The sequence below is a fragment of the Neovison vison genome, chromosome 4, assembly GCF_020171115.1.
Source record: "Neovison vison isolate M4711 chromosome 4, ASM_NN_V1, whole genome shotgun sequence".
Taxonomy (NCBI): domain Eukaryota; kingdom Metazoa; phylum Chordata; class Mammalia; order Carnivora; family Mustelidae; genus Neogale; species Neogale vison.
Genome location: NC_058094.1, coordinates 6,536,371 through 6,548,929, shown reverse-complemented (window position 1 = coordinate 6,548,929; position 12,559 = coordinate 6,536,371). Strand labels below are relative to the sequence as shown.

The window sequence follows — 12,559 nt, the reverse complement described above, 5'->3', positions numbered from 1 at the left end:
AAAAATAAAAGTGGTGATGATCTTGAGGCCTAGATACCCAACCAATGCTTATGAGTTGGGAGAATCTGGAATAAAATAAGAGAGCAAGATTGCTTTGTGGAAATCGCCACATTTGGACTCAGGCAGTCCTAGGCTTGAAACACATTTCCCCACATATTAGCCATGTGCTTTTGAACAAGTCTTTGGAACTTTCTGTGCTCTTAGCTCCCCTTTCCATTTGAAATAAAGAAAATGGTATCAACCTGCTCTCATTGTAAGGACTAAATGAAAAAGTAGCATTGTTTCTGGCACTTGAAATATGTTTGATAGAAGCAGCAACTATTATATGATAGTATTGCTGATTGTACTGATGAAGATTGATTATGATGGTGGTGATGATGTTGATGATGATGGTGGTAATGATAGTGATGATGATGATGATGATGATGAAGATGATGATGATGGTGGTGATGATGGTGATGATGATGATGGGGATGGGGATGGTGGTATTGATGGTGATGGTGTTAGTGATGGTGGTGTGATGATAGTGATGATGATGATGGTGATGCTGATAATGGTCATGATGGTGATCCTGATGATGGTGATGATGTCAATAATGATGATGTGATGATGGTGATAGTGATGGGGATGACAGTGATGATGCTGTTGGGGATGATATGGTGATGGTGGTGATGATGGTGATGGTGGTGATGATTAGTAGCATTGGTAATAACCAATGAATTCATATCTAAGTGTCTGGGATTTGGAATGATCACAGCTTCATTGCTTAGCAATCTTGTGGTGCAAAGGTGTTAAAATCTAGTGTAAAGATGAACAAATTGACTTGGAAACATACTGTTGGCTGGAGGAATTGGAAGAAATACCTACTCAGTTGACATCCAAACCCAAATTTCCTCTCTAATGTGGGTCATCAATTCTTCCATGTGCTGAGGACACAGTGACAGGTTAGACAGACAAAATGTCTGCCCAAGAGGATGTATCTTCTCAAGAGGGAAAGTAAATGGAAGTGCATGGACAAACAAATACAGGAGATATGTTTGGGTACTAACAAAATCTCTTAAAATTATAGCAGGAATTACATATAAAGAGCAATGATACTATTATCACCCTCATTGTTATTATTAATTGTCTTTGGTCGGGGAAGGAAGATATAGATATTTTACCTAGAGTTGTCAGAAAAAGTTTTCTGAGGAGCAGGTGTTTGAATTGAAGCTGAAATGATTTAAAAAGGAGACTCCAGTTTATGTTGGACTGTGTAGAGCATGGTAAAAATTTCAGAGGTTTTTTTCATAAACAAAAGGGAAAATGATTAGACAGGTTGTTTTTTTTTTCAAAGATTTTTATTTATTTATTTGACAGACAGAGATCACAAGCAGTCAGAAAGGCAGGCAGAGAGAGAAGGAGGGGAAGCAGGCTCTCCGCTGAGCAGAGCCTGATGTGGGGCTCAATCCCAGGACCCTAAGATCATGACCTGAGCTGAAGGCAGAGGCTTTAACCCACTGAGCCACCCAGGCACCACTGATTAGACAGTTTTAAGCAGGGGATGACATAATCTTATTATGCTTGAAGAAATTACTTTGGTTGCTGAGTGTGGGGTATTAAGCTGCTGGGGGTCCAGGGTGGTAAGAGGGAAAGTGGGAAATCCAGAGAAGAGCAGACAGGGCTTGTGCTAGGTTCATGGTCATGGAGAAATGGAACTTGGTAGAATGTCAGGATGCGTTTTGGAGATATACGGACACTATTTACTAAAGGAGGGCATGAGAGGCAAAACTCTTCAAACCAGACTAAGCAGCCTCCCATTTCATGTCCCAACCAGGTAAAGCAAGTGTAGAGCTTTTTAGGAACTCACCTTGTACTTAAGGTAAGTTCTGACCTCCCTAACCAAGCTTCACATTCTTTCCACACCCTTGCCCCTACTGACCTCTCACGTACTCTCTGCAAAGCCTTCAGGCTTTAGCCACACTGACATACTTTCATTTGTACCAATGTTCTGCTACCTGAGCTTGTTGTTCATGACAGTCCTTTACCTGGAGTGCTCTGGGAGACATTTCCAAAACTCTCCACCTGGCTCATCCCCAGCCTTTCTCCAGATCTTACTTTCAATATCATTTCTTTGGAAGACTTTCCTGACTGCACTGACTGCGATGACTCTGGTGTACACTAATGCAGCTCCCTGAGCGTCTTGGTTAGAGTAACAACATGATTAATAGCTAACATGTCCTGAGGTCTTGCTATGCAGTAGCCACTTTGGGGCAGTGTCCATCAGTCATCACCCTGCTTCTCACAGCTGCATTATAAAAGAAGTGGTTGTGTTATCTCTGTCTCACATACAAAGCAACTGAAATTCAGAGCATTTGGACAACACAGCGGATGGGAACTGGGACTGGGGTCTGAGTAAGGCATTCACTCAGAAACCGTAATTTTAAACTACTCAATTCTGACTTCCTGAACCTTGTGACTTTCAGATTTGGTGTAATTATTAGTTTTGTGCCTGTTTTCTCTGAGGCTTAGATCTTCATCAGGGGCAGGAGCACATCTGCCTTGTTTTGTTCAGCCTTCTGACTCAGGTCCTAGCGTAAAACCTGGGTCAGGTAATCACCTGACAAATATTTGTTAATTGATCATTTATCATCTCAAACTTGTGCCATGTGAAGGTGAAGAAACCAAATCACCCAGGGGATGCTCCTGTAACCTCAAAGAAGGCTCATTCAGTGTGCAGAGGTTTCAACTCATAGAACACCTGCATGTCAGACTAGGGCCACCCCTGAAGATTTTCCCCACTTGGCCCCATCCCTGATTGCCAGGTGGAGGGCCCTTGATGGGTCACATGCTCACAGTGCCCTCATGGGACCCCAGACAACAGTCCAGTGACAGCTGCTTCGGCATTACTTGAGGAACTTCTGTTGAGAGGGGGAGATTCTCCCCAGAGAGAGAGGAGCTATCAGGCCATATGGGTCACGTGGCTTTCACAGGAAAACCTCAGTCATCAAAACCTGCTACACAACGGGGGCATTTTGAGCTGGAAACTCTCCTTGTGTGTGAGCTTCCTGTGTGCACAGCTGACACTCGTGATGATCCAAAGCAATGACAGTGCCATTTTTTGTGGCAAACGGGTGGCAGATGGGTGGGAGATCAGTCTGGACTTCACATTGAAGGAGGCGCTGGGGATCTGGACCCTGTCACTTAGTTGCAGAATCTGGAGCTCTTTGAAGCTCAGGCTCCTCACCTGCATGGGGAGATGGCATCATCTAGAGTCGTGGGTATTAAAATAGACAGTGTAATAGCTTTCAGCAGCTGCGTTCCTGAAAGTAGTGTTTCACGTTCATACAGCCCTTGACAGCCTGTAAAACTAAATCATGTCCGCTTACTCATTTGTCTGAGGATAATTGATGGCAATTGATATTCTAATTTTAGGACTCGAGCAATAATTTATAAAGCACTTATTTTGACCTATTGCATTAATGATGCTAAGATAGCTTGTGGTCTACGGACAACCTCCAGAACAAGAAGAAACCGGAAACCTCAGTGGCTTTAACACAACAAATGCTTATTTTGGTCTCCTCACAAGTTGGATGAGGGAAAGCAGTGACACAGACCTAACCAGCAACTCCACCATCTGGGGGGGGGGCTCATTTCCAGGGCAGGGAAAATAAAAGAGGCTCTTCACTGCCTTTTGTTTTTTTAAAAAAGTTGTTTATTATTATTATTATTATTATTATTATTACCATTTAACTTGTTTTAATGTTTCTTCACAAATGTTAAAAAATACAAAAGGAGAGACAAGGAATCATCAAACTATTGTGGCCAACATTACAAATTTAAAACAGTTTTTGGTTTAAAGAATGAATCTGGGGATGCCTGGGTGGCTCAGTGGGTTAAAGCCTCTGCCTTTGGCTTGGGTCATGATCCCAGGGTCCTGGCATGGAGTGCCGCATCGGGCTCTCTGCTCAGCGGGGAGCCTGCTTCCTCCTCTCTCTCTGCCTGCTTCTCTGCCTATTTGTGATCTCTGTCTGTCAAATAAATAAATAAAATCTTTAAAAAAATAAAATAAAATAAAGAATGATTCTGGGAGTCAATGCAGCTCTGCGGGGTCTCTGCATCTAGGAGGGTTGGTCTCTGCATTCCTGACTGTCCTCGCCTTGATCCATTTTTCCAGGCCCTCCATGCTGGTCTCTTCTTCCTCCCATCTGTTCCACCAAAGGGGCAGGGTGTCCACCAGGGCCTCCCCATTTTCTTCCACCAAAGCCAACTCAGTCCATGCCCCAGCCACCACAGTAGCCCCCTTTGTGTCCACCACAGCCCTCTCTGAACATTCCCCTGGACCACCACAGTCCTCTTCCACCCTGCATGCCACCAGGACCACCTCTGCCGTGGTGACGGTCATCACCTGGGGGAGAGGGCTCCAGGGCCTTACACTGGTTCATTCTGTTCTTCAGGTGAAGTTCTGGTTTCCACACCCTAGACTGGGGAACTGCCAGTCTCCAGCTCAGTGTTAGATGTTTCCTCCTCTGGATCAGTTTCCTTGGGAACTCCATGGCTCCTTTGGGGAAAGACACCTCTGTCTCCTCCATGGCCTTCCAGGAGATCCATGGGGTCTCCAAGACCTCCTGGGCCCCCTGGACCTCCACAGAGTGGCAGCAGCATCCCTCTGCCATCATGGGAAGGCATACTACCCCACATCCGGGGCTGCTTCTGAGTAAGAGAAATCCAAAGTCTGCTCCCTTGAAAATCTTTCACATCAATCCACTCCATGGAAGACTTGGCAGTTTGTGGGTCTTCACAGTGGTGGGTCTTTCCCATCTTAACAACTCCACACTGCTTAAAGAAGTCTGCCAGATTGTCTAGAGTCACATTGTCATTTAAGCCTTGCACATAAATTGCACTGTTGTCAAAGTCTTCATCTGGATCTATAGGTAGGCCTAGATCAAGATCTGGTCCTTTGTCTAGAATTCCGCCAGGCTTATGGAAGCCATCTCCCTCTCCAGAGCCCATTCCACCATGTCCTCCTCCCCACCCACCTCTGCTCATACCTCCACAGTCAAGTATCCCTCTTCCCCTGCCCTGGGTATCAGGGCCATTCCTGCTCTGGTTCTCTCCTGATCCAGAAAATCCTCCAGAATCCTGCCCATGAACACCCACACTACTGGGGTTGTCTTGTTGGAATGAGCTCTGCTGCCTGTAGTTGCTGCTCTATTGGCTATGTTGACCTGGAGCCCAGCTGTAGGATCCAGTGTGGGAGGGATAAACAGTGGGTGGCTGCTGTCCACTGCTGCTTTGTTGCCCATAGCTACTTTGCTTTCCATAGCTGCTGGGCTGCCCATAGGTGTTCTGCTGAGAGTAACCACTCTGCTCATAACTAGGCAGCCATGTAGAGGAATAGCTGTTAGAGGAAGAGATGGTGGTGCTGTAACTGGCTGCCTGGGGTAGGTCCTAGGTATGTACAGATAACTGTAATTACTCAATCCATATCCCAGCCTAGGCTGATTGTAACCCTCTGTGCTGGATTGGGGTTGACTAGTCTCAGTGGGTGTGTTACTATCTGTGGTCTTGCTGGTGTGGTGGCTGCTGGCTGCTATCCATTAGCTGGCTAAGCAGGCTGATGCCATATGCAGACTGAGCTGCATAGGAGGCCTGGGTGGTAGGGACCAAAGCAGTGGTGGTATCGTAAGCACCATTGCTATACCCCTGGACAGGATGACTGCATGCCTGGGGGACAGTTGGAGTTGTATAAGCAGTGGGAGACTGTCCATCAGAGTTGCATGAGTGGTCTGCCCATTGGTCGCAGTGGTCTGAGCCTGGGTATAGCTGTCAGCAGTGGGCTGTCCATAGGTTCCCTAACTTTGCTGCCTGCATTTCTGGGTGGTTTGTGCATATCCTTACGTGGGTTGAGAGGTGTATGCACTCTAGCCCTGCAGGGCTACAGCTTGGCCACAGGTACTGTGATCCATGGTCACCATTTTCTCCCCTTCCTTCTTGTTCTCTTCACTGCCTCTTACCAGAAGTGGCACATCAAATCTGCTTATGTCACACTGCAAGGGCAGTCACAGGATGTCACTGTTGTGTGTTTGTGCTGGTGGTGGTGGTGGGGATCTGGGAAATGAGGAAGAGTGCATGGGTTTTTGTGACCATTAACAGCCTCTGCTATATTCCTACTGTGAGTCAGGTGCTAAGAATACAGCGTTTCACAAATAAATCACATTTTCTCAATATGAAGTTTCACACTGTTTTATAGCTTACATTATGAAATTGGAGTAAGTTTTATAATCAATGTTTATATTCCATAAAGAAGGGTCTTTTTAAAAATCAACAAAAAGTCACAAAACTGACGATGTGTGTTATCATCAATGACATATTAAAATCAAGAATTTCTCCCTTAAGAGTTCATGTTTTAATGGAAGGAAGAGAAACAAAATATTTTTGCAGGAGTTGCCTTGCATTTGCAGTACAGGAAAGCAAAATGCTGTCAAGGTTCATTGCAAAGGCAGCTAATCCAGCCTGGAAAGTGTCAGAGGGGACTTCCTGGAGGAAGTAGTATCTGTGATTTAAAGAACAAATAGGAATTAGCTAGAAAAGGAAGGCGACATCGTTTATAATCACAGAGGGAAGAAAGAGATGGCAAACAATTCTACACTGCTAGAGAAGAGTCTTAGAAATGAGGGGATATGAGAGATAGAAAAAGAGAGAGGGACCAAGACAAAGGAGTTAAGGGAGAAAGAGCGATAGAACACACAGATCTGATTCTGGATTCCTGGTGAAGAAATGAGGGGTTCTCATGCCAACATTACTTGAGAAAAAGTGACAGGTCCTAGTCTCAGTACCAAAGAGATATACTGCTCCCACACAAGGAATTAGGTTGTGGGATGCCTGTGTGATCTGAATCTGGAATATGATTAGCATGGAAAAGGGCAGATGTGTTTGGGGTAGCAGGAGGAGGTGAAACCTAAAAGGGGATGAAGTTTCCTTTATCTCAAATCCTCTAATGAGAGTCAGAAACTCAGGTAGGATAGCACTCAGAGGAGCTGGACTTCCAGGTCACAGCCCCGTTCTCCTCTTCAGGGAAAATGCATAGACAATTGCAAAGGATAAGCACCTGCCCTTTTATTTACTGGGATGCCCACACAGGTCCCCTTGGAGGAGAGCAGAGGCTCTCTTCTCCTGGCCCTTTCCACCCACCATGCCCTCTTTAGCCTCCCTCCCCCAAGTTATCTCTGCCAACCTGCATTTTCTAAAAATTCCGCGAATCAAAAGGAATTATCTCAAGAAGAAGGAGTGAGTCAGCAGCCAGATTAGTGACAAGAGCTAGAGACGCATCATGACCCGAGCCATCCCAGCTTACTCACATGTGGCCTATGTTCCTGCACAGATGTCACATGTGCTCCCGGCAGCGTTGGTGTACCAGCCTTACACAGCAGACATGCCATGAGCCTCCAACTACTTCCAACAGCCTCGTGCATTCCGGCATCCCCAGAGGCCAAGCTGGGGCAGACTATGACATCCTTTTGAATCCCCGGCACTGCCTGCCAAACCCCTCCCACCCCCAAGCCTAGAGGACTACAAACAGACTTGAGAAACAAAAGGAGAAAACTTCATCTTCAATTGAGTTGTACAGAACTATTTCAAACAATACAAAAAACAAAACAAAACAAAAACCTCTAGAAACCCATTTTAATTTCACCATGCATGCTTTCAAATTTTAAAAAAAGAGTTTTCAATTGGTATTTTCTTTTAATTATTTTATTATGTTATGTTAGTAACCATACAGTACATCTTTGGTTTTAGATGTAGTGTTCCATGATTCATTGTTTACGTAGAACACCCAGTACTCCATGCAATCCATGCCTCCTTAATACCCATCGCTGGGCCAACCCATCCTCCCACCCCTCCCCTCTAAAACCCTTGGTTTATTTCTCAGAGTCCAGAGTCTTTCTTTTTTTTTTTTTTTTCCAATTTATTTATTTTCAGAAAAACAGTATTCATTATTTTTTCACCACACCCAGTGCTCCATGCAAGCTGTGCCCTCTATAATACCCACCACCTGGTACCCCAACCTCCCACCCCCCCCGCCACTTCAAACCCCTCAGATTGTTTTTCAGAGTCCATAGTCTCTCATGATTCATTTCCCCTTCCAATTTACCCCAACCCCTTTCTCTCTAACTCCCCATGTCCTCCATGCTATTTGTTATGCTCCACAAATAAGGGAAACCATATGGTAATTGACTCTCTCTGCTTGACTTATTTCACTCAGCATAATCTCTTCCAGTCCCGTCCATGTTGCTACAAAAGTATGTATTCGTCCTTTCTGATGGAGGCATAATACTCCATAGTGTATATGGACCACATCTTCCTTATCCATTCATCCGTTGAAGGGCATCTTGGTTCTTTCCACAGTTTGGCGACCGTGGCCATTGCTGCTATAAACATTGGGGTACAGATGGCCCTTCTTTTCACTCCATCTGTATCTTTGGGGTAAATACCCAGGAATTCAATGGCAGGGTCATAGGGAATTCTATTTTTAATTTATTGAGGAATCTCCACACTGTCCTCCAAAGTGGCTGCACCAACTTGCATTCCCACCAACAGTGTAAGAGGGTTCCCCTTCCTCCACCTCCCCTCCAACACATGTTGTTTCCTGTCTTGCTAATTTTGGCCATTCTAACTGGTGTAAGGTGATACCTCAATGTAGTTTTAATTTGAATCTCCCTGATGGCTAGTGACGATGAACATTTTTTCATGTGTCTGATAGCCATTTGTAGACTTTCCAGGTTTCAAGGACTCCAAGGGAAATAACCCTGCTCTGGTCCACCATCCTCATCGACTCACATCATCCCAGTGTCTGTAGGACCCCTCTTCTAGCTCACACCCATGCCAAAGTTCTGCCCACACTGACACCAAAACCACTTGCTCATAACCCATGCTTGATGGCACTACTTTTCCCCATAAAACCACCAGCAACAAGCTAATGCCTCAGGTCTTCAATCTGGGGCACAGGACCCCTGTGAGCTCTCCACTTTCCTCGGCTCTTCCTTCATAGTCATCCCACCTGTACCTGCACCATCTGGACAGGACACCTTGCTGCCCTCCATTCCTCCTGCTCTCCCTGGTGAGAATGGAGACCTCCCTTTTCTGAGCATCTTTGCAACATGTGGGGCACCTCTGTTATCAGGCTTACACTGTGTGATTAGTGTCTTGAGGTACCTGTCTTCCTCCACAAACTGTTGGAGATTTAAAAGGTTAAGTTCCCCTTAACTTTTTAGTCCAGCACCTCGAGGGTGCATGGGATAGAGTTAACATTCACTAAATAAAAACAAGTTAAAAAAAAAAATGACAGGACGGAAGGAAAGAAGGAAGGACAGAAAATGAAAGGAAGGAAGGAAGGCAGGCAGGCAGGCAGACAGCATCGTGCTAAACAAGGTTTAGAAAAACCACCCCATTGTCACCCTCTCTTCCATTAGGAAACCCAGATGAGCACATGTTGGCCAAGCAGCCCTGAAAGAAACTCACTGCACTAAGATGTATGGGTTTCTGGCTGCTGCTGACACAAGTGCTTCTGACCCCAGGTGAGATTCCATTCTGAAGCCAAATGGAAACAAGACAGAATTCAAAAATAGAAGTGCAGTTAATGAAGCGTGAGCTAGCCGGGCCGTGCTCTCGCAGCCTCTGTGGGATGAGAAGGCAGCTGTTCTCAGGCCACTGGCGGGGGCTGCCCAGCTGGCCAGGAGGCATGTCCCTGGGGCTCTGGGATGGTCTCTTGTTGCTTATGTCGAGAGCTAATGTTGTCAGCCACACTATCTCCTGTTGCCTGCCCAGACCTCAGGCACAGAGGAAGTGATTGATTCTACAAAGTCAGCTAAGGAAGATGCAGTGTGTCGGACAAGCCCAGCTCCTTAGAGACCGCTCTCCACGCTGTTCTCTAAGTACTCGGCGTTAGGCTATCTAAACACAGAACAGCAGGACAGGTATAATTGGAACATCTAGCTGGCTTGCGTGGATTGACCTTTTAGGTAAAAATCATGGAATTAATTTAGCTCCTGTCTCTTCCCCTTTAAAATGGTGATCCTGGGAAATGCCCTTCTGCTCTCTGAGCCTCTGAAAATAACAATTAAAAAAATATCCTACATCCTATCTACTGATCTCCTGAAATTGTGCTGGGGATCAAGATAACAGGGGTGGGATTGTTCAGTGAAGTACAAAGAATTATTCAAAACTGAGTTTTTATTACCTGGTCTCTGTTTCTATATTTACTTTACATATTCAAAGCCAAACTGCAAACCCATCCATTCTGATTTCTCCCAAGCATCCCAAGAGATGGAGGTAGAGGGCTGGGGACCTGCTCTGCTCCAGGAGCGGATTGTCGCCATAACTGCTGTGTACTGACCACCAGCTCTGGTCTGGTGCTAACACTCTGGAGCACACTGTTGTAGATGACCACACTGCAGAATACATTGTTGCTTCATTTAACAGATGAAACCAAGATTCAGAAACATGCATTAACCTTTTCAAGGTGATACAGCTGTAGATTGCAAAGCTGAGAACCAAACTCAAACTCTTTCAGTCTGAAGTGTTCTTTCCGAAGACCATGTAAGGACCCTTCTCACTACTGTGTGCATCCCCCACGTGGAGAGCTTTGTTTGGAACACTGGAAGAGCTCAGAAAATGCGTAAGTATTTAATGGAATTGACCTTCACCTGGAAAATGTAGTCACAGGTCTGTAGAGAAGCAAAAAGTTGGGCAGCAAGGACCTTATTCTGTAGAGACATTTTACAAGGATAGAAGTTCAGAGGTTCCACTTTTCTCCATCCCTTCTTGCATCCCCTCTCCTTGCTAGTGTCTTGGCTCATCTGTTTATGAGTCTTGCTTCATGAATCACTGCTACTGCACCTTTCCCTTCTGCACGTTGATCCTGAGAACTCAGAGAAATGCACTGGACAATAAGAATGCTTAGTCCTTTCAGAGGGCTGTTGTGAGCACTCCTGTAGAAACAGCCACATTCCTGATGCTCTATCAACCTCAACATGTTGAAAGTGTCAGGAGCTACTGGCCCCTCAGTCCCAGAGTCACTTTCCAAGGAGGGATGGCCTCAGAATACCGGCAGACGCTGTAGAACCCCAGAAACATTCACTTGATTTTCCTGGCTAAGACAAAAGTCTCAGGCAGAAACAGAACCCTGGAGAGAGGAAGGAGAGGAAGTGGCAGAATTGGAGGTAGACCCTGAGCCCTGAGGCATGAGGGTTTACATGGCCAGAAAGAGAATGCACTTTCTTCCTAACAGACCTGCTAGGCAAAGAAGACCTGCATGGTCATCAGACCTTGTCTGATTTTCTGAGGCAGCCAGTGGTAACTTGGTGCAGTGGATAGGGCACTTTTTGTCTTGTAGGGAAGTGGGGAGAAAGGGAATTGAAGGTGTGAGTCCCACTGTTGGAACACAGCCTGGATCCTCACCAATGTGACTGGGGTCATTTCGGATCCTGGGAGAAAACTCCAGGAGATGGAGGGCAAGAGTCTTTCTGGGCCGAATAAACATGGGAGGATCCCCGGAGTGCCTTCATGTCCTCCTTCAGATGGATCCGATAAGGTGGAGAATCCTTAACTTGCTCCTGTCGTTTAAAGCTAAGAGATAATCGTTGTTGTTCACTTGCCAGACCTGATTGCCTGCACGTAGCCTACATCCCGCACGTAGCTCACATCCCGCATGTGGCCCACGTCCTGCATGTAGCTCACATCTCACACGCAGTTCATGTCCTGCACGTAAATCTACACGCTGTTGGTAGATCTTGAGTAAAGTATAAAAGAAGTGATTGCAAGAAAAAAAGTCATCTATTGATCATCAGTTGGTAGTCCCCCCAACATTTCAGCTCCGATCACCAGGATCCCCACCTTGAGAAGGTGATACCACCCTCAGATGACCTGGGGAATTGGGTGAAGTTCTGTTTCCCTCCTCCCTGTGACTGCAATAATAATATCTAAGGGTGAAAGTGCTTGTTATTATAATATGAGATCCTTATAAAAGTACTGGGCACACAGTTTGGCTCAGAATAGGGACTAAAAAATACAAAGTTCCCTTACTACTTTGTTCTGTCTCTTCCCATTTTGGGGGAAAATATAGGTAATAGTCAAGGAGATTTTTTGAAGGGAAACTTGCAGAAGGAAGTTGGAATATATAGGAGAGATTCAAGTTTAAATTGTGAGAAACTGGATATTTTGAACACCTAACCAACTTAACGAACACTTATGATTTATTCATTGCTATCTGTAATCTACTTTAGAATCTGTTAAAAATTTTGAGCCATCGCATATTCCATTCAGCTTAAGTATGTAATGAAGTGTAATGTCTGCCTTTCTTTAGTCTAACAAGTCTCATTGTCTGGAGTCTAGAAATATTTGATTATATGATCTATCTGGCTCCTGTCCCTAAAATTATAAGAAGGGCAGTGAGGGGGAATAATTTTCTTGATCAGTTAACTCCTAGCAACAGCACCGGGTATATTCTGGAAACTGAGATGAACCCCAAAGACAGCAGACTGGGGGTGGTGTAGGTCAGTTTCTTATCCCTGAAGATAGC

The 12,559-nt window shown here is 45.3% G+C and overlaps 1 pseudogene; it reads right to left on the bottom strand.

Moving 5' to 3' along the window:
• Window positions 1–4,100: 4,100 nt before the first annotated feature.
• On the bottom strand, window positions 4,101–5,957 carry LOC122905289 (annotated as a pseudogene).
• Window positions 5,958–12,559: the final 6,602 nt, after the last annotated feature.